The 27,590-nt window shown below is 51.3% G+C and overlaps 1 protein-coding gene across 3 annotated transcripts in view; it reads left to right on the plus strand.

Moving 5' to 3' along the window:
- The window catches only part of ERAP1 (endoplasmic reticulum aminopeptidase 1), a 127,839-nt gene that overhangs the window by 53,982 nt on the left and 46,267 nt on the right, over positions 1-27,590 (plus strand). The window contains exon 1 of one of the 3 annotated variants that reach the window (XM_068247493.1): positions 24,135-24,413. The exons of the other annotated variants lie outside the window; for them this stretch is intronic. The gene's annotated coding sequence lies outside the window, so the exon portion shown is untranslated. Of the gene's footprint in view, positions 1-24,134; positions 24,414-27,590 lie in introns of those variants that run through there. 3 annotated transcript variants of the gene reach the window in all.

Consider the following 27,590-nt stretch of genomic DNA (forward strand, 5'->3'; position numbering starts at 1 on the left):
TGTGAGGTTGCCTGTGTGTAGGGTGCTCAGTCCCCGTCTGGGTTGGACCCAGTGGTCGGTTTGGACGTAAGATGGAGGTTGCCTGTGTGTAGGGTGCTCAGTCCGTCTGGGTTGGACCCAGTGGTCGGTTGGGAGTAAGGATGGAGGTTGCTGTGTGTAGGGTGCTCAGTCCCGTTGGGTTGGACCCAGTGGTCGGTTGGGACGTAAGGATGGAGGTTGCCTGTGTGTAGGGTGCTCAGTCCCGTCTGGGTTGGACCCAGTGGTCGGTTGGGACGTAAGGATGGAGGTTGCCTGGGTGTAGGGTGCTCAGTCCCGTCTGGGTTGGACCCAGTGGTCGGTTGGGACGTAAGGATGGAGGTTGCCTTGTGTGTAGGGTGCTCAGTCCGTCTGGGTTGGACCCAGTGGTCGGTTGGGACGTAAGGATGGAGGTTGCCTGTGTGTAGGGTGCTCAGTCCCGTCTGGGTTGGACCCAGTGGTCGGTTGGGACGTAAGGATGGAGGTTGCCTGTGTGTAGGGTGCTCAGTCCCGTCTGGGTTGGACCCAGTGGTCGGTTGGGACGTAAGGATGGAGGTTGCCTGTGTGTAGGGTGCTCAGTCCCGTCTGGGTTGGACCCAGTGGTCGGTTGGGACGTAAGGATGGAGGTTGCCTGTGTGTAGGGTGCTCAGTCCCGTCTGGGTTGGACCCAGTGGTCGGTTGGGACGTAAGGATGGAGGTTGCCTGTGTGTAGGGTGCTCAGTCCCGTCTGGGTTGGACCCAGTGGTCGGTTGGGACGTAAGGATGGAGGTTGCCTGTGTGTAGGGTGCTCAGTCCCGTCTGGGTTGGACCCAGTGGTCGGTTGGGACGTAAGGATGGAGGTTGCCTGTGTGTAGGGTGCTCAGTCCCGTCTGGGTTGGACCCAGTGGTCGGTTGGGACGTAAGGATGGAGGTTGCCTGTGTGTAGGGTGCTCAGTCCCGTCTGGGTTGGACCCAGTGGTCGGTTGGGACGTAAGGATGGAGGTTGCCTGTGTGTAGGGTGCTCAGTCCCGTCTGGGTTGGACCCAGTGGTCGGTTGGGACGTAAGGATGGAGGTTGCCTGTGTGTAGGGTGCTCAGTCCCGTCTGGGTTGGACCCAGTGGTCGGTTGGGACGTAAGGATGGAGGTTGCCTGTGTGTAGGGTGCTCAGTCCCGTCTGGGTTGGACCCAGTGGTCGGTTGGGACGTAAGGATGGAGGTTGCCTGTGTGTAGGGTGCTCAGTCCCGTCTGGGTTGGACCCAGTGGTCGGTTGGGACGTAAGGATGGAGGTTGCCTGTGTGTAGGGTGCTCAGTCCCGTCTGGGTTGGACCCAGTGGTCGGTTGGGACGTAAGGATGGAGGTTGCCTGTGTGTAGGGTGCTCAGTCCCGTCTGGGTTGGACCCAGTGGTCGGTTGGGACGTAAGGATGGAGGTTGCCTGTGTGTAGGGTGCTCAGTCCCGTCTGGGTTGGACCCAGTGGTCGGTTGGGACGTAAGGATGGAGGTTGCCTGTGTGTAGGGTGCTCAGTCCCGTCTGGGTTGGACCCAGTGGTCGGTTGGGACGTAAGGATGGAGGTTGCCTGTGTGTAGGGTGCTCAGTCCCGTCTGGGTTGGACCCAGTGGTCGGTTGGGACGTAAGGATGGAGGTTGCCTGTGTGTAGGGTGCTCAGTCCCGTCTGGGTTGGACCCAGTGGTCGGTTGGGACGTAAGGATGGAGGTTGCCTGTGTGTAGGGTGCTCAGTCCCGTCTGGGTTGGACCCAGTGGTCGGTTGGGACGTAAGGATGGAGGTTGCCTGTGTGTAGGGTGCTCAGTCCCGTCTGGGTTGGACCCAGTGGTCGGTTGGGACGTAAGGATGGAGGTTGCCTGTGTGTAGGGTGCTCAGTCCCGTCTGGGTTGGACCCAGTGGTCGGTTGGGACGTAAGGATGGAGGTTGCCTGTGTGTAGGGTGCTCAGTCCCGTCTGGGTTGGACCCAGTGGTCGGTTGGGACGTAAGGATGGAGGTTGCCTGTGTGTAGGGTGCTCAGTCCCGTCTGGGTTGGACCCAGTGGTCGGTTGGGACGTAAGGATGGAGGTTGCCTGTGTGTAGGGTGCTCAGTCCCGTCTGGGTTGGACCCAGTGGTCGGTTGGGACGTAAGGATGGAGGTTGCCTGTGTGTAGGGTGCTCAGTCCCGTCTGGGTTGGACCCAGTGGTCGGTTGGGACGTAAGGATGGAGGTTGCCTGTGTGTAGGGTGCTCAGTCCCGTCTGGGTTGGACCCAGTGGTCGGTTGGGACGTAAGGATGGAGGTTGCCTGTGTGTAGGGTGCTCAGTCCCGTCTGGGTTGGACCCAGTGGTCGGTTGGGACGTAAGGATGGAGGTTGCCTGTGTGTAGGGTGCTCAGTCCCGTCTGGGTTGGACCCAGTGGTCGGTTGGGACGTAAGGATGGAGGTTGCCTGTGTGTAGGGTGCTCAGTCCCGTCTGGGTTGGACCCAGTGGTCGGTTGGGACGTAAGGATGGAGGTTGCCTGTGTGTAGGGTGCTCAGTCCCGTCTGGGTTGGACCCAGTGGTCGGTTGGGACGTAAGGATGGAGGTTGCCTGTGTGTAGGGTGCTCAGTCCCGTCTGGGTTGGACCCAGTGGTCGGTTGGGACGTAAGGATGGAGGTTGCCTGTGTGTAGGGTGCTCAGTCCCGTCTGGGTTGGACCCAGTGGTCGGTTGGGACGTAAGGATGGAGGTTGCCTGTGTGTAGGGTGCTCAGTCCCGTCTGGGTTGGACCCAGTGGTCGGTTGGGACGTAAGGATGGAGGTTGCCTGTGTGTAGGGTGCTCAGTCCCGTCTGGGTTGGACCCAGTGGTCGGTTGGGACGTAAGGATGGAGGTTGCCTGTGTGTAGGGTGCTCAGTCCCGTCTGGGTTGGACCCAGTGGTCGGTTGGGACGTAAGGATGGAGGTTGCCTGTGTGTAGGGTGCTCAGTCCCGTCTGGGTTGGACCCAGTGGTCGGTTGGGACGTAAGGATGGAGGTTGCCTGTGTGTAGGGTGCTCAGTCCCGTCTGGGTTGGACCCAGTGGTCGGTTGGGACGTAAGGATGGAGGTTGCCTGTGTGTAGGGTGCTCAGTCCCGTCTGGGTTGGACCCAGTGGTCGGTTGGGACGTAAGGATGGAGGTTGCCTGTGTGTAGGGTGCTCAGTCCCGTCTGGGTTGGACCCAGTGGTCGGTTGGGACGTAAGGATGGAGGTTGCCTGTGTGTAGGGTGCTCAGTCCCGTCTGGGTTGGACCCAGTGGTCGGTTGGGACGTAAGGATGGAGGTTGCCTGTGTGTAGGGTGCTCAGTCCCGTCTGGGTTGGACCCAGTGGTCGGTTGGGACGTAAGGATGGAGGTTGCCTGTGTGTAGGGTGCTCAGTCCCGTCTGGGTTGGACCCAGTGGTCGGTTGGGACGTAAGGATGGAGGTTGCCTGTGTGTAGGGTGCTCAGTCCCGTCTGGGTTGGACCCAGTGGTCGGTTGGGACGTAAGGATGGAGGTTGCCTGTGTGTAGGGTGCTCAGTCCCGTCTGGGTTGGACCCAGTGGTCGGTTGGGACGTAAGGATGGAGGTTGCCTGTGTGTAGGGTGCTCAGTCCCGTCTGGGTTGGACCCAGTGGTCGGTTGGGACGTAAGGATGGAGGTTGCCTGTGTGTAGGGTGCTCAGTCCCGTCTGGGTTGGACCCAGTGGTCGGTTGGGACGTAAGGATGGAGGTTGCCTGTGTGTAGGGTGCTCAGTCCCGTCTGGGTTGGACCCAGTGGTCGGTTGGGACGTAAGGATGGAGGTTGCCTGTGTGTAGGGTGCTCAGTCCCGTCTGGGTTGGACCCAGTGGTCGGTTGGGACGTAAGGATGGAGGTTGCCTGTGTGTAGGGTGCTCAGTCCCGTCTGGGTTGGACCCAGTGGTCGGTTGGGACGTAAGGATGGAGGTTGCCTGTGTGTAGGGTGCTCAGTCCCGTCTGGGTTGGACCCAGTGGTCGGTTGGGACGTAAGGATGGAGGTTGCCTGTGTGTAGGGTGCTCAGTCCCGTCTGGGTTGGACCCAGTGGTCGGTTGGGACGTAAGGATGGAGGTTGCCTGTGTGTAGGGTGCTCAGTCCCGTCTGGGTTGGACCCAGTGGTCGGTTGGGACGTAAGGATGGAGGTTGCCTGTGTGTAGGGTGCTCAGTCCCGTCTGGGTTGGACCCAGTGGTCGGTTGGGACGTAAGGATGGAGGTTGCCTGTGTGTAGGGTGCTCAGTCCCGTCTGGGTTGGACCCAGTGGTCGGTTGGGACGTAAGGATGGAGGTTGCCTGTGTGTAGGGTGCTCAGTCCCGTCTGGGTTGGACCCAGTGGTCGGTTGGGACGTAAGGATGGAGGTTGCCTGTGTGTAGGGTGCTCAGTCCCGTCTGGGTTGGACCCAGTGGTCGGTTGGGACGTAAGGATGGAGGTTGCCTGTGTGTAGGGTGCTCAGTCCCGTCTGGGTTGGACCCAGTGGTCGGTTGGGACGTAAGGATGGAGGTTGCCTGTGTGTAGGGTGCTCAGTCCCGTCTGGGTTGGACCCAGTGGTCGGTTGGGACGTAAGGATGGAGGTTGCCTGTGTGTAGGGTGCTCAGTCCCGTCTGGGTTGGACCCAGTGGTCGGTTGGGACGTAAGGATGGAGGTTGCCTGTGTGTAGGGTGCTCAGTCCCGTCTGGGTTGGACCCAGTGGTCGGTTGGGACGTAAGGATGGAGGTTGCCTGTGTGTAGGGTGCTCAGTCCCGTCTGGGTTGGACCCAGTGGTCGGTTGGGACGTAAGGATGGAGGTTGCCTGTGTGTAGGGTGCTCAGTCCCGTCTGGGTTGGACCCAGTGGTCGGTTGGGACGTAAGGATGGAGGTTGCCTGTGTGTAGGGTGCTCAGTCCCGTCTGGGTTGGACCCAGTGGTCGGTTGGGACGTAAGGATGGAGGTTGCCTGTGTGTAGGGTGCTCAGTCCCGTCTGGGTTGGACCCAGTGGTCGGTTGGGACGTAAGGATGGAGGTTGCCTGTGTGTAGGGTGCTCAGTCCCGTCTGGGTTGGACCCAGTGGTCGGTTGGGACGTAAGGATGGAGGTTGCCTGTGTGTAGGGTGCTCAGTCCCGTCTGGGTTGGACCCAGTGGTCGGTTGGGACGTAAGGATGGAGGTTGCCTGTGTGTAGGGTGCTCAGTCCCGTCTGGGTTGGACCCAGTGGTCGGTTGGGACGTAAGGATGGAGGTTGCCTGTGTGTAGGGTGCTCAGTCCCGTCTGGGTTGGACCCAGTGGTCGGTTGGGACGTAAGGATGGAGGTTGCCTGTGTGTAGGGTGCTCAGTCCCGTCTGGGTTGGACCCAGTGGTCGGTTGGGACGTAAGGATGGAGGTTGCCTGTGTGTAGGGTGCTCAGTCCCGTCTGGGTTGGACCCAGTGGTCGGTTGGGACGTAAGGATGGAGGTTGCCTGTGTGTAGGGTGCTCAGTCCCGTCTGGGTTGGACCCAGTGGTCGGTTGGGACGTAAGGATGGAGGTTGCCTGTGTGTAGGGTGCTCAGTCCCGTCTGGGTTGGACCCAGTGGTCGGTTGGGACGTAAGGATGGAGGTTGCCTGTGTGTAGGGTGCTCAGTCCCGTCTGGGTTGGACCCAGTGGTCGGTTGGGACGTAAGGATGGAGGTTGCCTGTGTGTAGGGTGCTCAGTCCCGTCTGGGTTGGACCCAGTGGTCGGTTGGGACGTAAGGATGGAGGTTGCCTGTGTGTAGGGTGCTCAGTCCCGTCTGGGTTGGACCCAGTGGTCGGTTGGGACGTAAGGATGGAGGTTGCCTGTGTGTAGGGTGCTCAGTCCCGTCTGGGTTGGACCCAGTGGTCGGTTGGGACGTAAGGATGGAGGTTGCCTGTGTGTAGGGTGCTCAGTCCCGTCTGGGTTGGACCCAGTGGTCGGTTGGGACGTAAGGATGGAGGTTGCCTGTGTGTAGGGTGCTCAGTCCCGTCTGGGTTGGACCCAGTGGTCGGTTGGGACGTAAGGATGGAGGTTGCCTGTGTGTAGGGTGCTCAGTCCCGTCTGGGTTGGACCCAGTGGTCGGTTGGGACGTAAGGATGGAGGTTGCCTGTGTGTAGGGTGCTCAGTCCCGTCTGGGTTGGACCCAGTGGTCGGTTGGGACGTAAGGATGGAGGTTGCCTGTGTGTAGGGTGCTCAGTCCCGTCTGGGTTGGACCCAGTGGTCGGTTGGGACGTAAGGATGGAGGTTGCCTGTGTGTAGGGTGCTCAGTCCCGTCTGGGTTGGACCCAGTGGTCGGTTGGGACGTAAGGATGGAGGTTGCCTGTGTGTAGGGTGCTCAGTCCCGTCTGGGTTGGACCCAGTGGTCGGGGTCGTCTCCATCGTCTGGGTTGGACCAATAGATCAACAGGGTTGCCAGTATTGTTTAAAAGGAAATAAATAGGGCAGCCCTAATATGCCACCCAGTCCCGTCTGCTTTCCGTCTGCTTCTGGTGTGATTCAGACACTACTGCAGCCAATAGATCAACAGGGCTGCCAGTATTGTTTAAAAGGAAATAAATAGGGCAGCCCTAATATGCCACCCAGTCCCGTCTGCTTTCCGTCTGCTTCTGGTGTGATTCAGACACTACTGCAGCCAATAGATCAACAGGGCTGCCAGTATTGTTTAAAAGGAAATAAATAGGGCAGCCTTAATATGCCACCCAGTCCCGTCTGCTTTCTGTCTGCTTCTGGTGTGATTCAGACACTACTGCAGCCAATAGATCAACAGGGCTGCCAGTATTGTTTAAAAGGAAATAAATAGGGCAGCCTTAATATGCCACCCAGTCCCGTCTGCTTTCCGTCTGCTTCTGGTGTGATTCAGAAACTACTGCAGCCAATAGATCAACAGGGCTGCCAGTATTGTTTAAAAGGAAATAAATAGGGCAGCCTTAATATACTTCTCGCTTCAGGTTACCTTTACATAATGGTCACAAAACAGAAGTTGAAACATAAAGAAGAATGTGGCTTATCTTGTCATAAACTACCGTATTTTTCGCCGTATAAGACGCCCTTTTTCTCTCCAAAAAATGGGGAGAAAAAGTCCCTGCGTCTTATACGGCAAAGGCAGGGAATCCCCGACTTCCTAACACCCGCCGATAGAAACCGCCGACCAGCCGCTACCTCGGGGATTCCCTGCCTGTGTGCCTGCTCTGTCCCCTGCTACTAGCATCTGTCACTGTGTGATGGTAAATGTGTAAAGTGTAGCTGATGCATCCCCGCTATGTCCGCCGTGTCTCTGCTATGTTAGCCGTGTCCCTGGCATGCAAGCCGTGTCCCCGCTATGTCCGCCATGTCCCCGCCATGCAAGTCGTGTCCCCGCTATGCCCGCCGTGTCCCCGCTATGCCCGCCGTGTCCCCGCTATGTCCGCCGTGAAAGCAATCTCCCCGCTATGCCCGCCGTGTCCCCGCTATGTCCGCCATGCCCGCCGTGTCCCCGCTATGCCCGCCGTGTCCCCGCTATGTCCGCCGTGCAAGCAGTCTCCCCGCTATGTCTGCCGTGTCCCCCGCTAGTAGAATTTGTCCCTGTATAATGGCAGAGGTGTAAAGTCTAGTGCTGCTGCAGGCTCTTACCTCTCCAGCAGCGCCCGCGGGGATTGCTGACCTCTTCTCCTGCTGACTTCTCGCTCTAGTGACCGCGGCTTGTACTGACGTCAGTACAAGCCGCGGTCACTAGAGCGAGAAGTCAGCAGGAGAAGAGGTCAGCAATCCCCGTGGGCGCTGCTGGAGAGGTAAGAGCCTACAGCAGCACTACACTTTACACCTCTGCCATTATACAGGGACAAATTCTACTAGCGGGGGACACGGCAGACATAGCGGGGAGACTGCTTGCACGGACATAGCGGGGACACGGCGGGCATAGCGGGGACACGGCGGGCATGGCGGACATAGCGGGGACACGGCGGGCATAGCGGGGACACGGCGGGCATAGCGGGGACACGGCTTGCATGGCGGACATAGCGGGGACACGGCTGACATAGCGAGGGACGCAGCTGACAACAGGAGGGGGGACAGCGGGGATGCAGCAACGCTACGCTATATAAACTTACTATCATGCAGGGACAAATGCTAGTAGTGGGGGACATAGCAGGGACATAGTGGAGATACAGCAGGACTACACTGTATTTATTCAGACATCGAGCACGGACACGTGCAAGTAGCGGGGACATGGGGGAGAAGAGCAGGGACATGGCCGAGACCGTAGGGACACGGGGAAGAAACAGACACATGGGACATAGCAGGAACACCTGGGGACATCTGGGAGGACAGAAGGGGACATAGGAGGATACCAACTGGGTGAGAACATCTTCAAGACGCTCCTGGAACATGGACGCACCAGGTTTAGTATTTATATATTTTTCCCTGGTTTTTGCCCTCTAAACCTAGGTGCGTCTTATATTCCGGAGCGTCTTATACGGCGAAAAATACGGTAATATTTACACTCTTAGTTACAATTAATACTTTGCCTACAAACTGATACTAAACCGTTTTAGCATCATAAGGCCCCTTTCACACTTAGAAGCGCAAACCGCTGGTGTTTTGCGGGAGTGATTTTTCCGTGATTTCATGCGGAAAAATCACTGGACAGAGCAACGATTTCTCTGCAATCACGTTTAGCGCTTCTATAGCACTGAAACGCGATCGCCCAGAAATCGCATAAAAATGGTGCAGGCTACGCGTTTGCGTTTCGCCATTTTGGGTGCTTTGCGGCAATTAGCGCAAATCACTCAAGTAAGAACGGGCCCAAAGGGTTTCTTACACTAGCGCTTTCAAAAGAACTAGTGTTTGAGCGTTTTGCCAAAATCGCCGGCAAAACCCTCTAGTGTGAATGGGGCCTAAGTGTTTTATTTAGCATGTTTCCCCCTTTAACAAAGTTATTATGTCCTTTCATGCATCAATTTATAATCAAGCCTATTCCTATGCACTCTGTTTGTCACACATGAAGGTGATTTTTTTTTTTTACCAAAAATGAACCACAGACCAAAAGATTGCACTTTATTTTATGAATTTATTATGAAATAGTTGGTTTACCAATTTTTAGATCATCAATGCAGTAATAATTCCATCATTTGTATAACCCCTTTCTCCCATCAGACTCAAAGCACTTTACACGTGCAGTCTCCAGAGACAGGCAACTCTGCAGGAAGCCGACACCACACCAGTTCCATTCCAGCAGAAGCCTACTTCCTGCTGTTGCCTAGCAACCCGATGCACACAGCCGTGCCTGTCATCTCTTTGATGACAGCGAGGCTGTTATAGTTCAAAGCAGGCAGGCATACTCTGCTAAATAGGAGGAGAACACTGAGGGGACTCGGGTAGATTAGTTTAGTGGCAGGGAATATGGCAGAGCAGGAGTGTATAGGGCAAAGGAATGGGGCGGCAGGGAGAGTGTAGAGGAATGCGCCCCCTAGGGGAAGTGCTCAGAGGCTGCAGCCTGTCCTGCCTCTGCCTCGTCCCGGCCCTGGGTCCTCCTGCCCTCCTCATGGGTCTTCCTGCCCCCCCTCATGAGTCCTCTTGTCCCCCTCATGGGTCCTCCTGTGTCCCCTCCCCCTCATGCTTTCGCCCCCCAGGTGTTGCATTGCATAGTGGGAGCTTACCTTTGCCTTGCACCCGCAATGAGTGCAGACATCCATCTCCCCTGCACTTCTCGCTCTAGGAAGCGGCTTGAACTAATGACGGCTTGAACTAATGACGCGATCGCTAAATTAATTAATGCAGCTCGCTAGAGTGAGAAGTGCAGTGGAGATGGAAGTCTACAGGTGGTGAGCGGAGACACGCAGGGGAGCAGGCAGGGAATCCCCGATGTGGCGGCGAGTCCGCGGCTCGTATCGGTGGACGTTCGTATGTCGGGGATTCCCTGCCTGTGCCGTATAAGACGCAGGGACTTTTTCTCCCCATTTTTTGGGAGGAAAAAGTGCATCTTATATGCCGGAAAATACGATAGATGTATGAGAGCTGGCAGCATTTCTACAGAAGTAGAAGGGGTGGGGGTGTCAGCCTGCCAGTGCTCAGACCATACACCACACACTGCATGAAATTGGTCTGAAATTTTGCGCTAACAAATCCACAATCCATTTTACACAATATCCTGTATAAATAGCGCTATATAGTCCATGCATAAATTGTGAACTTGCTGTCCAATGAAATTTCTACTAAGCAAATGAATGCATAATTCCCCTTTCACTATCCAAGCACCACAACTTTTTTAGAATAAAGTTCAGTACTGTTTTACACTACGAACACTGGTTCGCACGACAGCCGGGGGCCCCAGCCTCTCTCACTTGCTGGGGCCCCCAAACCACCATGCAATACCCAGAGGGAATTGTGGGCGAGCCCTGGCTCTCTCACCTCCAGGGACTTCACCCCTATCACCTCCAAACTGAATGCAAACTGCAACACACACAAATGCTTACTACCAGTTCAGGCATTTTCCTACCTCTATCTGGCCAGCAGGCGCCAGTCAGCCAATCAGGTGCACTGTCATACACCCTTTGCCTGCCATACCGATCTAGCAGGATCTGCACAAATTAGCATTCAGGTGGGAGGCTTGGTTGGACGTAATCATTGATTACATCTTTTACAGGGACCGCCGCGTGTAGACATTTCGTGAGATTCAGACGTTGCTAACGGCCATGGCTGCGATTTATGTACCTCAGAATTGCCACCATTGAAATTGCCCAAATAAACAGGTTTTTGTGACCCTAGGCCAGCGTTTTTCAACCACTGTTCCGCGCGCGGGATGCTGCCTGGTGTGCCGTACAGGTCTGGTCTCTCGCTCCTCCCCTCCCCGCGGCCGCCGCTCCTGTCACCTTATCATGAGCGGGCGGCCGCTTGTCCGATTAGATTCCCCTGTAGTAGCCGCTCTCCTCTGTGGCATCTCCTATTACAGCAGCGCGCTCGGCGGCTGCTGTGATGACCAGGAAGCGGTACAGCGGTTCCTATGGTAACGGCGATGCATATCGCCGCTACAGGAAGCCGCTGTACTGCTTCCTGCTCATCACAGCAGCCGCCGAGCGTGCGCTGCTGTAATAGGAGATGCCACAGAGGAGAGCAGCTACGGGGGAATCTAATTGGACAAGCGGCCGTCCGCTCATGATAAGGTAACAGGAGCGGTGGCCGCGGAGGAGAGAGGGGCACACCTACCCATACTAGTAAGCTATATTGGGCACTATACTAGCTATACTGGGCACTATACTGGGGCACTATACATGCAGGCTGGGATAGCCAGAATGCGGAGCCCCGGCCGACTGGGGCTTCGCACCTTGAGCTATACCAGCCCGCATGGTCCATGGTATGGGGGGCTCCGGGGGGGGGGGGGGGAGATGCGGCCAAGCCTTCCCCTCCCCCCCCCCGGAGCCCTTGTCCAATCCATGGACAAGGGGCTCTTCCCCACCTCCGGTGCCCCAGGAGGAGGTGGGGGCGACGACTCCCTGGGGTGGGGGGGGGTTCATGGTGGCATCTGGGAGTCCCCTTTAAGAAGGGGACCCCAGATGCCCACCCCCTCCCAGGAGAAATGAGTATAGAGGTACAAAGTACCCCTTACCCATTTCCACAAAGGGTTAAATGAAATAAAAACACAACCACGAAAAAAGTCCTTTAATTTTCTTAATTAACCAGAAATACTTACCTGTACCTTTAAAAAAAAATTCCCACGCCAATATCCACGGTAATTGATCCAACGAACTGTATCCTCTTATGTTGCGATCTTCTATTAAGTTGAATTCTTCCCTTCGTGCAATTCCTGTCTGGCGTCTGTGGCAGGGCAGAGGAGCTGTTCCTCTGCACTCCACAGCTCCACCTGCCGACAGGAATTTCCCTCTACAGGTGCATTGCACCTTTTGCTGGGTTCCCTCAAATTATACGCTTGTGGAGGATTTTCGCAGTGTCAGCGCACGCCCTGTGCGCTGATCACGGAGAGAATTCCACAATCGTTACAGATAGATAACATCAAGGGAACTCCTCTGCTGGAGGCGAGGATGAAAAAAGAATGCGGTCATAGCATGGGGTGGACCTATTTAAACATCTTGGGACGTCCTATTGGGGCATTGGGAGGCGGAATTGCCCCCAGTAGTATGCTGACATGGAGTCACCAGGGAATTGTATGTGTAGTACAGCTAAGAAATAAAAAGCTTGTGCAGGATTTCCGCAGTGTCAGCGCACGCCCTGTGCGCTGATCACGGAGAGAATTCCACAATCGTTACAGTATGACCAGCCAAACCGAAATTCCCAGTGTAGAGGGAATTTCCGATTTGTACGATTTGGTCAAATATGGGTCCTGTGTCTTTAAGAGGTTTAAGATACTGGACTCTGAAACCAGAGATGAGTTCATATCAGAATGTTCCAGATTCTTGGCAAATCCTGAATTTCAGGCCACCAATATTTCCACTTGGAGTGGTCAGATTGCTTACAATCTTTTCCAAGGGGATCTGTTCGTGTGGGCTGATGAGTATGCCAGACACAAGAATCTGAGACATAACCCTCGCAGATTTCTGGCTCATGTGTTTTCTCGTAAGCTTGGTGTAACGATCGGTGAAGCACAGAGAGGTCTGATTACCGGTGATCTGCAGTATCACGGGGAATACAGACGTATACCAGATTATAAGTGATCTGCAGTATCACTGATAATCCGATATACAAGCTAACCTCTGTTCACCTGAGTAGAGTGTAGTGTTTTGGTGTAACAGTAACACTTTGAGGACAAGCCTCAGCGCAGTCAGAAGTACAACGCAGATTCCTTCCGCAGACCTGAGCTCTCCAAGACGGGAGGAGTCAGACCGACAGTAGGAAGGATTGTCTGAAAGTGACACTCAGGAGGAGGTGCCACTGACAGGACGGGGAACCGCCTCCAATAGTGAGGTCGGTTCTCGGGGTCGGACAAACCAGGTCGTACACACACGGACAGATAAAGTACAAGATCAGGAGGCAGAGGCGGGGTCTAGGTACAGGCAGAGTTCGGCAACGGGGTATCAGATATATCGAGGTACAAAATCAGGAGACAGAAGCAGAGTCAAGGAACGAGCCGGGGTTCGGCAACAAAGTATCAGAAATATCGAGGTACAAGATCAGAGTTCAGGAGGATAGTCGAGCAGGCAATAGGTCATAACAGATAATCACAATCAAACTAGTACTTTAGCTATCAACAGAATCTAGCTAAGTGTAGGATTACAGCTCCAGCTGGTCCCGGCACACTTGCGGATCTGACTACGGATCTGGGTGCTCCCACATATGTGATTGCAACGCCAGACACCCGAGGAATGATCAGCCAGCAGTATATATACACATATCCCTCTCCAGCACCTCCCACAGTGCTGGACCAATGAGAGGTGAAGCCAGAGTCAGCTGACCAGCCTGGTCAGCTGACTACCTCTGGCTGTCATATAACCCTGCCTGAGTGCGCGCGCGCGCGTCACTCTAAATCTAGAGGGACTACATGTCCCAGCCCCGCTCTGCGGTACCTCCGCAGCGGGGGTATGCGCGCTAACTGCCGCGTCCGACGCGGCGGTTTTCCCGCGTTTTGCACAACCTTGCACGAAGACAGCCGCCTCATGCTGAGAGGAGGCGGCTGCCTCTCCGTGTGTGTGGCCACTGTGCGCGGAAAGAGCCGCCCGCCGCTGGCTCATGGCGGCGGCTCTTCCGCGTTTTCTCACAGTAACGCCCCCCCCCCCCCCTCCCCCCCCCCAGGAGTGGACTCCGGACAGCTCCCTCCAGGTTTTTCTGGGTGCAAAGTGTGAAACTCCCTTTTTAACTCGTCGGCATGCATGCGCGTCCCTGGTACCCATTGTCTCTCCTCAATGCCGTACCCTTTCCAATGCACGAGATATTGTACCGAGTTTTGTACCGTGCGTGAATCTAAATTTTTTTCCACCTCATATTCGGGTTGGGCATCTACCAACACAGGAGGAGGCGGAGTGGGACCCACCTGGACTGCTGGTTTAAGAAGGGATACATGGAAGGACCTTACCCCCCGCATGCTGGTGGGAAGATCAACGGTATAGGTAACATCGTTGATCTTCCTGGCTACCGGGAATGGACCCACAAACCTGGGACCAAGCTTGTCAGAAGGTTGTCTCAGGGTCAAGTGACGTGTGGACACCCAGACCAAGTCTCCAGGTCGAAACCTCCACTCCAATCGCCGTCTTTTGTCATCTTGACCCTTCTGACTCAAAAAGGCCTTTTCCAGATTACTTCTTACCGTCCCCCAAAGGTCCTTAAATAACCTTTGCCAGGTCTCCAGGGCTGGGAATGGAGTAGAGACTACTGGCAATGGGGAACATTTGGGTGATCTCACTGTTACTACCTGAAAAGGCGAAAATCCGGAGGACGAATTTTTAAAATTATTTTGAGCAAATTCTGCGAAGGGCAAGAATCTGACCCAATCGTCTTGCGCCTCTGCAACATAGCACCTCAAAAACTGTTCCAAGGACTGATTTATCCTCTCAGTCTGGTCATTTGTTTGTGGATGGTAGCCCGACGAGAATGACAGCTTTATGCCCATAAGCTGGCAAAAAGCCTTCCAAAATCGTGACACAAATTGGACTCCCCTGTCTGAGACTATGTTTTCTGGAATGCCGTGTAAACGGAAAATATGAGTTATGAATAACTCGGCCAATTCCTGAGCTGAGGGGAGTCCATTCAATGGCACAAAATGGGCCATTTTGCTAAAGCGGTCAACTATCACCCAAATGACTGCCATGCCCTCAGATCTGGGAAGCTCACCTACAAAATCCATGGACAGGTGGGTCCATGGCTCACTCGGGGTGGGCAAAGGCTGCAAGGTACCGACAGGTGCCAGCCGGGAGGGTTTACTCTTGGCACATATCGCACATTCCCTCACGTATTCCTTGCAATCTGCTGCCAAGGAAGGCCACCAGGCGCATCTGGCTACCAGATCTTGTGTTCTAGATGCCACAGGATGCCCAGCATTCTTATGCGCATGGAACATCTCTAGCACCCGGAGACGAAACGGTAGAGGAATGAACAGAACCCCTGCAGGCTTCCCTTCCGGGAAGTCTTGTTGAAAGGGAATCAAAGTATTCTTCCAATTCTCCCAAGTCTCTGTTGCTGCCAGTACCAACCTCTGGGGAACAATGGTCTCTGGAACAGAGGGCTGTGCTGTCTCTGACTCGAAGCACCTGGATAAAGCATCCGCCTTAACGTTCTTGCTACCCGGGGTGTACGTAATAATGAAACTAAACCTAGAGAAGAATAACGACCATCGAGCCTGGCGAGGGCTCAACCTCTTAGCCCCCTCGATGTACTCTAGGTTTTTGTGATCAGTGTAGACCGTGATCGTATGCTCAGCTCCCTCTAACCAATGCCGCCATTCCTCGAAAGCTAATTTAATGGCCAGGAGCTCTCTGTTGCCAATATCGTAGTTCCTTTCCGCAGGGGAGAACCTACGGGAGAAGTAGGCACACGGGTGCATTCTACCCTGCAAGCCTGACCGCTGAGACAGCACAGCCCCCACCCCAACCTCCGAAGCATCCACCTCAACAATAAACGGGAAAGACGTATCCACATATCTGAGGATGGGCGCTGAACAGAATAGGCCCTTCAGGGTGGAAAAAGCCTGTAACGCCTCAGGAGACCAGTGAGTGGTATCTGCCCCTTTCTTAGTAAGACTGGTAAGAGGAGAAATAACCGTGGAGTACCCCTTTATGAACCTTCTATAATAGTTGTCAAAGCCAAGAAACCGCTGAAGGGACTTCAGGCCAACCGGCTGAGGCCACTCCAGGACAGCGGAGACCTTGGCAGGATCCATAGATAGGCCCGTGGTGGAAATTATGTACCCAAGGAAAGCGACTGACGTTACCTCAAAAATACATTTTTCAAGCTTTGCGTACAAAGAGTTCTGCCTTAGTTTGTTCAAAACGAACCTCACATGGGTCCTATGTTCAGAGAGGTTGTTGGAGAAGATCAGGATATCGTCTAGATAGACTAGAACAAATCTCCCCAACACCTCCCTGAAGACCTCGTTGATGAGTTCCTGGAAAACGGCCGGGGCATTACATAGCCCGAAGGGCATCACCATGTACTCATAATGCCCGTCTGGTGTATTAAAGGCCGTTTTCTATTCATCGCCCTTTCTTATGCGAATCAAGTTGTACGCGCCCCGCAAATCCAGTTTAGAAAAGATCTTGGCGTCAGTGATCTGTGTGAACAAATCGTCTATCAGAGGCAGCGGATAGCGATTTTTCACTGTAATCTTGTTAAGGCCGCGGTAATCAATGCAGGGCCGCAGGCCTCCGTCTTTCTTTTTTACAAAAAAGAAGCCCGCCCCAGCAGGCGACCGGGACGGGCGAATAAAACCCTTGGCCAAATTCTCTCTGATGTACTCCTGCATAGCCAATTTTTCGGGCCCGACAAATTGTACAAATGACCCCGGGGGGGGGTACACAACCAGAACGGAGATCGATGGGACAGTCGAAAGGGCGATGTGGTGGCAACTTGTCGGCTGCCTTGGGACAGAATACATCCGCATATTCAGAATACTGGTCTGGTACACCTTCCACCTGAACTCTGGTTTGCCCCAATGTCAATTTTCCCAAACACTGATGAAAACAATGAGGTGACCAGGCAGTTAACTGACCCGTGGCCCAGTCTATTTGCGGAGAATGGATTTGCAACCACGGCATGCCTAGGATGATAGTGGAGGTTGACATATGTAACACAAAAAATTGTAATTGTTCCCCATGCAATACCCCTATGGTGACCTTCACCTCCGGGGTCTGTGACAGGACACGATTCCGTTGTAGAGGGGAATTGTCCACTGCCGTGACCTGAATAGGGGGTCTCACAGGGATGAGTGGAATACCCAACTATTGAGCAAATTCGAAATTCATAAAATTAGCCGCTGAGCCTGAGTCAATAAAAGCCTCAGTGGCTACAGACTTCTTATCCCATGTAACAGTACAAGGGAGAAGCAATTTTTTTTCTTTAAGAGGTGAAAATTGTGTGCCTAGGGTGTCACCCCCCACTACTCCTAGGCAAACTCGTTTCCCGACTTGTTAGGGCAGTTTCGCACCCTATGCCCTGCTGCTGCACAGTACAGACACAGCTGTTCCGTCATTCTCCGCCTTCGCTCTACCTGGGTCAGTTTCGATCGACCAATCTGCATTGGTTCGGGTGGAGGCAAGGCCGGAGAGGGTGAGACAGGCGGAGATGGCGTTACTAGGGGTGCAGCGGAAGGTGCCGCGTAAGATGTCACCCTGACACGGTGACTGCCCCTAGTCTGCCTCTGATGGCGTAGCCTACGGTCAACTCGAATGGCTGATGAGATGGCCTCATCGACCGTTTTAGGCTCGGGTACAGTTAACATTAGATCGGAGACCTCCTCCGACAACCCAGACAGGAAATAATCCATCAGGGTATAGTTGTCGAATCTGGCGGTGACTGATCACCTACGGAATTTTGCCGCATAATCTTCGACCGAGCCTCTGCCTTGCCGCAAAAGTTTGAGCTTCCGCTCAGAGGACGCAGCAAGGTCAGGGTCGTCGTAAATTACGGCCATGGCCTTAAAGAATTCCTCTACCGAGGTCAGAGCTGTATCAGTGGGAGGCAGGTTGTATGCCCAGGACTGGGAGTCACCAGTCAGCAAAGTTTTAATAAAGATGACCCGTTGGGTCTCAGTCCCCGAGGATCGGGGTCTCAACTCGAAATACGATAACACTCTACTCTTAAAATTCTGGAAGTCAGACTTGTGGCCGGAAAATTTATCAGGTACGGGCATACGTATGTCATCACTAGGAGGGGATCGCACCGAATCAACTGACGTCTGAAGGGTTCGCACAGAGCCTGTTAGGGCATCAATTAAGGCTTTGTGCTGTCCCAGTGCTTGATGGATGTTATCCACTGAAGTGGCAAGCACATTTAGAGGGTCAGCGCGTACGTCCATCTGTTTTTTGGTCTGGCGTTCTGTAACGATCTGTGAAGCACAGAGAGGTCTGATTACCGGTGATCTGCAGTATCACGGGGAATACAGACGTATACCAGATTATAAGTGATCTGCAGTATCACCGATAATCCGATATACAAGCTAACCTCTGTTCACCTGAGTAGAGTGTAGTGTTTTGGTGTAACAGTAACACTTTGAGGACAAGCCTCAGCGCAGTCAGAAGTACAACGCAGATTCCTTCCGCAGACCTGAGCTCTCCAAGACGGGAGGAGTCAGACCGACAGTAGGAAGGATTGTCTGAAAGTGACACTCAGGAGGAGGTGCCACTGACAGGACAGGGAACCGCCTCCAATAGTGAGGTCGGTTCTCGGGGTCGGACAAACCAGGTCGTACACACACGGACAGATAAAGTACAAGATCAGGAGGCAGAGGCGGGGTCTAGGTACAGGCAGAGTTCGGCAACGGGGTATCAGATATATCGAGGTACAAAATCAGGAGACAGAAGCAGAGTCAAGGAACGAGCCGGGGTTCGGCAACAGAGTATCAGAAATATCGAGGTACAAGATCAGAGTTCAGGAGGATAGTCGAGCAGGCAATAGGTCATAACAGATAATCACAATCAAACTAGTACTTTAGCTATCAACAGAATCTAGCTAAGTGTAGCTCCAGCTGGTCCCGGCACACTTGCGGATCTGACTACGGATCTGGGTGCTCCCACATATGTGATCGCAACGTCAGACACCCGAGGAATGACCAGCCAGCAGTATATATACACATATCCCTCTCCAGCACCTCCCACAGTGCTGGACCAATGAGAGGTGAAGCCAGAGTCAGCTGACCAGCCTGGTCAGCTGACTACCTCTGGCTGTCATATAAACCCTGCCTGAGTGCGCGCGCGTGCGTCACTCTAAATCTAGAGGGACTACATGTCCCAGCCACACCAGCCCCGCTCTGCGGTACCTCCGCAGCGGGGGTATGCGCGCTAACCGCCGCGTCCAACGCAGCGGTTTCCCCGCGCTCCGCACAACCTTGCACGGAGACAGCTGCCTCATGCTGAGAGGAGGCGGCTGCCTCTCCGTGTGTGTGGCCACTGTGCGCGGAAAGAGCCGCCCGCCGCTGGATCATGGCGGCGGCTCTTCCGCGCTTTCTCACACTTGGAACTTGCATGCCAAGTTATTTCTATGAGTTTTTTCCTGCAGTGCATGATGCTGATCAGATTAAGTTATGCAACATTTCTCTGTCATTACCATATGTTAATGAGTTGGTGCTTGTAGGCCAATCTGCTGATTCGGCTTGTCAGCCAAAAGATTCGTTGCCCATAGCAACCACAAATAAAGAGGTTATTTCTGTCAAGTCTGAAATGTGCAAAACCATTCAGTATGATAATCAGTTCAATGTTTCTCTTGCCACTTTAGCTTCTAAGCAGATGCAAGAGAACTGCCTGGATACGTTTCTTGCATTTAAACAGACATGCAAAGTGGCTCAAAAGGGAAAAATTAAAAATCGCAAGCATCTGAATAAAACACTCCCTAATGATGTTTACAATGATGTTGCTCAGTCTCCGGGTTTTTTGCCCCAATCCAAAGCTTATGTGGATCCTATTATAGGTAGGATCACACACTATATTAAAGCAGTTAAAAAATCTTTTCTTGTTCCACCCATATGGAGATTATCTTGATACTGGCTTGTTTGAACCTCCATTTGCCTCATGGGACATTGGGGTCTTGATGGAGGAATTTGATTTTGATTGGAAACCCTTTTGCGATTTTTACATCGCAAAAAGCGAAGATGTCTTGAATGATTGTCTCGATTCTATGTACCTTTTGATTGATTCCGATGAATGTGACGAGGGTGATGTGGATCTGGTGATTTATGTATGGCAGACGATTTTGGATGAGTTGCGCACACACACCAATCAATTGATTCCAATAAAGAGACATCGTTGTCGGATGATTGTTCCTGCTTTTCTGGGGTAAAGCATGTGAGTCTTGACATTGTGCGATCTGAAATGAATGGGTGTACCACTGTGGTTGATTCCTGTGCGAATCCTGAAAGATTCTCTCCTGACTGTGTGCAGTTTGAATCTATGCGATCTAATGCCTGTTTCTCGGATGTTCCTGCAGATTGTGATCAGCATGAATGTGCCAGTTTTCTCAAGGATGTGTGGGACCCCTTGTCATTTAGAGACAGATCTTTAAGATCTTCCATCTGTGATCCTGCTATGGGGAAAATTCCTAAATTATGCAGCATCAAAAGTAAAATTAACATGTCTAATAAAGTTTTTCCTGATGTTGTCGCTATTTCTACTGCAAATGCGTCTTTGTCTCACCCTGTTCACAACTGTAATGGCCCGTTGCCTGGTGACAGTTGCTCCAGTGTTTCTGTCCTGAACGCCTTACGGTCTGCCCCGCAGATCGCGGAGGTTTGCGCTATGGAAGCGTCAGTTTCACAACCTAAAGCGATTTTTGATTCCCAAGTTTTGCGTTCTGACTCCTCGGATTTGACATTGTTAGCCGAATCTAAGAGTGAGACAGCCCTTCGGTTTTGCGAATCTGATGCTGAAGCTTCTTTGCTTTGCCCAGAGAAGCTTTCTCTGAATCTGCCCTGTACCATGAATGAAAACATGATCTCCACTCGCACTGACATTTGTGAGTCCCTTTCTTGTTCTGAGGAAAATGCTGATTCTGCACCCTGTACTCTGGATGAGTTAATATGGCCTTGTTTAGAGTCTCCTGCTGTGTCCCTAGAGGCTCGTCTAGGTATTGCTACTATACTCACCTGTTTTTCTGCAGTTTTGGAGTTGCAAGCTAGTTTGACTGCTACGCAGAATTCTGGGTGCAGTGCGATTAAAGTTAGGGAGTTAGTGTGTGTTCCAGTAAATATTCCTGTACATTCCGCTCATGATGATGAAATGCAGTCTCAGTTTATGGTGGAACCTTCACTGGGACATCTGCCCTGTCCACAAAATAAAGTTCCAGTTTTGCCCTGTAACATGGATAGTTCAGAATCCTTCTTAGAAAACTTGGAAAATGATGTTCCTGAGGTCTTGTCTGATGTCCTGGAGACCTCCGAGTTCCTCCCAAGGGGTGCAGAACTTGTAGGAGATGTCTCCTGCCCCCCAAGTCCTTCTGAGGTGTTGCCTACTTCAGTAGGCACTGCTGTTGTGCTGACTACCTTTGCAGCTCTGGTGGAGCTTCACTCATATGTAGTCAATGATGATATTATTGTCACAGAGATTTCCAGGTTTGAGTCCAAGCCTTCTTTTGAAAGTCCAGTGCTTGTGACCACTGCTCGTGATGATTCTCTGCCTGGTTCTGGGTTTGGTCTTGTCGTGACGGACTCTGAGGTTGGCAGTTCCTCGACGTGTCCTGAGGTTCCCCTTGGGCTAGTGTACCCCGATGTGTTCTGTGACCCATAAAGCCCAAGTGTGTCTCGGTTGCCAGCCTGCTCAGATGCTTCCTCGCTGTTCTGATGTTGCCTGCCTGCCTGCATGCCCAGAGGTGGTCCCTGAAGGCCCTGGTCTTGATGCTTGTCCTGGTAATTCTGAATCCAGAATTGTCATTGGTTCCATAGGGGTTCTTGATAGTTCTCTGTGTGAGCCTGGTGATCGTTCTTCCCTCCTGGGATCTCTGCGGAGCTTCAAAGTGTTCTGGGAGATCCTGGGAGAAATATTTCCTGGTACCTTGAATGAGATCAGCAGTGGGTGCTTTGTGGAAAGGGACACTTTGAATGGGTATTGTAGCAGGTTTGGTATTTTTGGACGGTCCCTGGAAGGTGGTGGGCATGGCTCGGTGGGTGTCGATGGCTTCTTCTCTGGCATTCACAGTCCTGATGGGTGTTACACTGAGACTTGTGGTACTGATGGGCATGTTTCGGTGGCTTCTCATTCCGATGAGGTCGGTTTCGGGTGGGCTGACTCTGGAAATGGGCTTTGTCGGGCTGTCCCGACCTTCATGAGTCTTCAGTTAGAGTCTTTTGCAAATATCAGTTTAGAGGCTCGTCTGGAATCCGACCCTAGAGGGGGGGGGGGTACTGTAATGATCCGCTCAGCTGCCTGCGCAGGCAGGCAGCTTTTTGACCACTGTTCAGGTCTGCATTCTGCAGGTCTCTGGAAGAGAGACCTTTTGTCAGTTTTGCAGCTTGCTGCTGCTGAGGAATTTGCATACGTTTGTCATGCAAATTGCCTAGCCACATCCTTTGTAGGCTTGCTCTATATATACCATGTGATATCACAGACCTTCGCTGGTCATAAGGGTTTGTCCTGTGAAACACTCCTGGAGTGTCAGCCTTGCTTATTGTTTGAAGATTAGCTTAGAGTAATTCCTGGGACTGCACTAGGCATCCTTGCTAGAGCAGTCAGGATTGTATTATTTGTATTGCCTGTTCTGTCTGTCTGTGGGGTACTAACCAGAGCAGCGGTTGTTACTGGTAGGCCCTTCTGTTCATCTGTCTGTTGTACTTGGATCGCACTTGCTCTGGCGGAAAGAGCAGTGGATTCAGCTCGCTCTGTTGCTATACTTGGATCGCACTTGCTCTGGCGGAAAGAGCAGTGGATCGTATCTCTCACTTATTCTGGTTTTCGTGTATCTGTCTTGTCTGATACGAACGCTTGCTGGAGGCTCGGTGAGGTAACCGTTAAGCAAGCGCTCGCGTCCTCTGTTCCATGTTTGTCTGTCGGTGGTTAGTTAGGCGTGCTTGTCTCTGTTGTGCTTAACATGCGGAGACCGCGCAGAAAACGCGTTCGCTGTTGCGAATGAGTGCGGTGTTCGCGTTTAGTTAGCGTTTGTTATTTTCCTTATCTTCTCATTGTATGATTTGCTGTGCCTTTGCTACTCTCGTGCTCTGCCTTGCTGTAGCCTTGTGTCACCTCTGGCAATCGCCTCTCTCGCGATTGCGTTCCTACTTCATATCCGCTGTTGTGTGTGTACCGTCGCGGGTTGGCGACTAGATTGGGGCACATACATACATTCTATCCCTGTGCTCATTCTCTTTCGCAATCGCTTCTCTTGCGATTGCGTTCTCACTTGGTTTCCTCTGTTGTGTGTCCGCCTTTGCAGGTTGGCGGCTAGATTGGTGGACATACATACATTCCTCATCTGTGCTTATTCGGTCTTGTGTCGCTGTTAGCAACCGCCATCTCTGGCGATTGCCTTCTCACCTTATCTTCATGGTTGTGTGTTCATCGTCGCAGGGTGGCGACTAGTTTGGTGGACACACATACCCTCTGTCGCTTTGATCTCTCTCTTTCAGGGCTATCTTGCCCTGCGTTTCTTCCCTTCGTGCAATTCCTGTCTGGCGTCTTTGGCAGGGCAGAGGAGCTGTTCCTCTGCACTCCACAGCTCCACCTGCCGACAGGAATTTCCCTCTACAGGTGCATTGCACCTTTTGCTGGGTTCCCTTAAATTATACGCTTGTGGAGGATTTCCGCAGTGTCAGCGCACGCCCTGTGCGCTGATCACGGCGAGAATTCCACAATTGTTACAGATAGATAACATCAAGGGAACTCCTCTGCTGGAGGCGAGGATGAAAAAAAGAATGCGGTCATAGCATGGGGTGGACCTATTTAAACATCTTGGGACGTCCTATTGGGGCATTGGGAGGCGGAATTGCCCCCAGTAGTATGCTGACATGGAGTCACCAGGGAATTGTATGTGTAGTACAGCTAAGAAATAAAACATTAAGATCAGATACATCAGTCTAATTGTTTCTGGTACAGGAAGAGTAAAGAAACTCCAGTTGTTATCTCTATGCAAAAAAGCCATTAAGCTCTACGACTTTGAAAGTCGCAGAGAGGGCTGTCTTCTGACTTTTATTATCTCAACTGTTAGTGAAGAATTTTCTTTTTCTCTGCCAGAGGAGAGGTCAATAGTTCACAGACTGCTCTGAAAAAAATCATTTTGAATGCTGAGTAGTGTGTAATCTGCAAATATTAGAGAATGATGCAATGTTAGAAAAATCACTATATACCTGAAAATAAAAATGAGAATATTTTCTTTGCTGCTAATCTTCTAGTAATTATTCATAGTACACAACCAATTCATTATATCATTTTTCTTCGCTTCAATGTCTCTTTAAGATAACAGAGAATTAAGAAATGTAAAAAAGCAAAAATGCAAAACAACCTCCCTGCTTTGACAATGCAGTTTTTGTACAAAGCCGTTCCAAAATTGTAAACCTTTTTACATATTTAGTATTTCTGCATAAACAAGACCTAAATGTGGTAAATGTTTATATTAATTTGCTTAATCAGGTTGTCATCTAGTATATTAGGGCTTTTAAGAGATGTATGAATACGGAAGTAGAAGCTCTGACAATGGAGAAGAGGGCACATCCTGTGAGACAGCAGAGTGTGCAGCGTGTGGAGGAAGAGAAAGTGAAAGCACAGAGCTGTAGTAGTAGCAGGCCTCCTCCATGCCTGGATCCAGGAAGCTGCTGCACTCTATGGAGGCCTGCTTACAATAGGCAATCCAGAGACCTCATGCGTGTGTAGACAGGGATCACTATCATCATCTATAGAGATCTGAGGTCTGCTGACATCTGCCTCTCAGGTATGTTATTTGTATTATTTTTCGTGTGTGTGAGACTTTAGTGTCACAGAAGGCTGAGGTAAGCAGCTGCTCTGTAGTCTATGGTTGCTGCTTTTATGTGTTTTCAAATATTACTGATGGCCTTTTTCATGTATTGAAGGAATCCTGTCTCTATGAATCGTCTGCTCACTATAGGAGGCCTAGGGTTTGGCTTATTAGTTTCTCTAGTACTGTAAACTGTTTAGTGACCTGCCTAAAGGTGTCAGGTCACATGATGCATAGTGACATATAGTAGATTATGGTGGGGAGACTTTAGAATGCTCTCCTCGTATGCTGGGCTGGCGCCTTGCAGCTGTATGGACTGTGCACATTGATCAGCCACTACATTAAAACCACTCCTGGTTCAGATTTTGTTGTCTTGGTAGTTGAATCTGGGCCCTGGAGGCCTAAAAAGTTACAGAAGACGCGTGCATATGTGGCTGTACTACAAACATTGTCACCAGGAAGTTACTGCTGAACTGCTTACATTCAGGGTTCAGTAGGCCACACTTGGTTCAGCCCGTTATTTGGTTCAGCACTACTTACCTTTAAATGCTGAATATTGTTGAGGATAAAACCTAACGAACATGGAAACCTATATACAGAAGCCTAAATTTGTGTTGTCTCAGCTATGCATATCTATTAGTAGGAAAGACACGCATCACATTGCTGCTTCCGGAAATCCCCTGGCCGATTTGAAATCAACGTAAGACAGCTAAGCTGCTTTAAAGTGAACCCGAGGTGAAAATAAACTGATGAGATAAACCATTATATTTATCCTCCTACTCCTAAAAATGACTTTTTAAGACATCCCAGGATTTTATTTTATATTTAAACATTTAGAAAGTCGATTGAATGTTTTGTTGTCTCTGCTCAGTTGCAGTCTATTAAGTGTCCCTAAATGAAAATACATGAACTATATTGACCCTTTCTCTCTCCATCTGCTCTCAGAAATATGTAGAAAATGTATTTTGTTACAAAAAACTTTTATGGCTGTAATTTGCTTATCAGTGTTGTTTACTATATTCCTGACAAGCTCCTGACAAGCTCCTGACAAGACAGAAGCTGTCATTTCCAGCCTTAAAAATTAACTATTTCAGGCAGCAAAATAAATTCTGAGATGGGGGTGTGTTTGGCCAGATGGGGTAGCTGAGGGCACAGTTTGTTTGTTTTTTAAATAGATTTTACATTGAAATTTATTGAAAATATGTGGGCAGCTAACTGATCCCTCTCTAAATAGATACAATCAGGGGTGGGGGTCTATCTTATGGTCGATCTGGTGGCCATCTATTAAAGTATGGCTTCTTTTTGCCAAGATTTCTGCTAAACTTTAGCCAAATATCCTCTGGTACCATTGCCAAATGGTAGAACAGGTAAACAATCAATATCCATAAGACATCAATCCACCACAATTGATAGTTTATGTGACCTCAACCTTCAATTCCTGTTCCCTTTGCCACAGCTGACCATTCAGCCCTCAGGCACTGAGGGAATTCTGAAGGCATCCAGCACTGTAGGCAAAGTAACCTTTTGGATTTGTTGGTGAGTCCACACACAATACAATTTCAATTGTATTTACAATTTGCTGTCACCACTCCTCATTTGTCTAGCTAGTTTTGTAGGAAAAATAAGTATTTCAACAACCTCACTAGATATAGCAATAGCCTATATTATAAAACCAATGTGTCCTGTCTAGGGCTGCTCAAATCTGATCTGGGAGACATCTGGATAGTTGCTATCGGGATATCTCCCAGTAAACCTGTGCGTTGTGGGCGGGGGGGGGTCAATCTTACCTGTCCGACGTCTTCGTCTGTCCCTCGGCACCTCCCACGATGCGCTCCACGTGAGTCACGTGATTACAAACACTTCCTCCTTCAACCCGGAAGGAGGAAGTGTTTGTAATCACGTGACTGCCGCTTGGACCGCATCGTGGGAGGCGCCGAAGGCCAGACCGAATAAGACGTCAGACAGGTAAGCTTGACCCCCGCCCCCCGCACAGGTTTACTGGGAGATATCCGGATAGCAACTATCCGGATGTCTCCCGGATCGGATTTGAGCAGCCCTGGTTCTGTCTGTGTTTGTGTGTGTGTCCCTGCGTTTGCGCTACTGTGCATGTGTCACAGGGACAGCCTGAGACAGGAGTAGGCCGGGCGGGTGCGTGCACGCGGTGGGCACACATGCACGCTGGCATGTGGTGGAGGTGACAGACCTAGAGCCAGTTTTTAAATGGGCTAAGGTCACTAGTATATTAATAAAACCGTTCTGGTATCATTCTCTCCAAAAGGCAGGATCCTTTGCAGAGAATATTCAGAAAAAGTGCTTAGACAATCTATTTTTAATTATTTTTATCACAAAATCTTGTCTACAAAGAATACAGAAAAATTACGAATTATGTATGAAAGGAACAGATTTATTTGGGAAAATACAGTATAATCGAGCTAACTGTATAAAGTCTGAGCAGTTTATAGAATTACCTTGTGCTTTTGGGAAAATATAAGTCCAAGAAGATGATAAAGGTCTTTGTTAGTACAAAGATAAAGGTAAGTTGGGCCAGGTCCAATCTGCCAGCAGATGGATCAGTATTGAAGGAAAATTGACAGCCTGTGTTCAGACTTTACACCCCCTCTACCCTGGGGTGCAGACTGTAATGGGAGATGGGTAAACTCTGCCAGCTGATACAGTCCTGCCGTATCAGAGTGTAGAAATTTGTTTGCCATATGAAGAAATATAATTCCCTGACGATACATCCGCCAATGAACATGACTGCAAATTCTGATTTTTATCATGGTCTCTCAAATTTATGCATATCAAACACTGAGTAGTTATGTTGTATTACAGATAATTTTATATCTGTGTCTGTAGGTGCTATGTTTTTTTCCAGCGAATGTTTATTTTATTAGTTAAAGAGAACCTGAGATGAATAAATAAAAACGTTTTATGCATACCTGGGGTTCCTCCAGCCCCCTTCATGCTGATTAATTCCTCGCGGTCCTCCTCCACTGCATGCAAGCTCCACAATTGGACCCGGTAACTTTGAGTCGAATTACCAGGCCAGATTGCAAAGGCAGCAGGTGGCAGAGGATGGCGACGAGGGAGTCGGAGGAAGCAACAGGTGTATATATAAAACGTATTTCTTAGTCTCAGGAACCCTTTAAATGT

Source organism: Hyperolius riggenbachi, chromosome 1 (genome assembly GCF_040937935.1).
Source record: "Hyperolius riggenbachi isolate aHypRig1 chromosome 1, aHypRig1.pri, whole genome shotgun sequence".
Lineage (NCBI taxonomy): Eukaryota > Metazoa > Chordata > Amphibia > Anura > Hyperoliidae > Hyperolius > Hyperolius riggenbachi.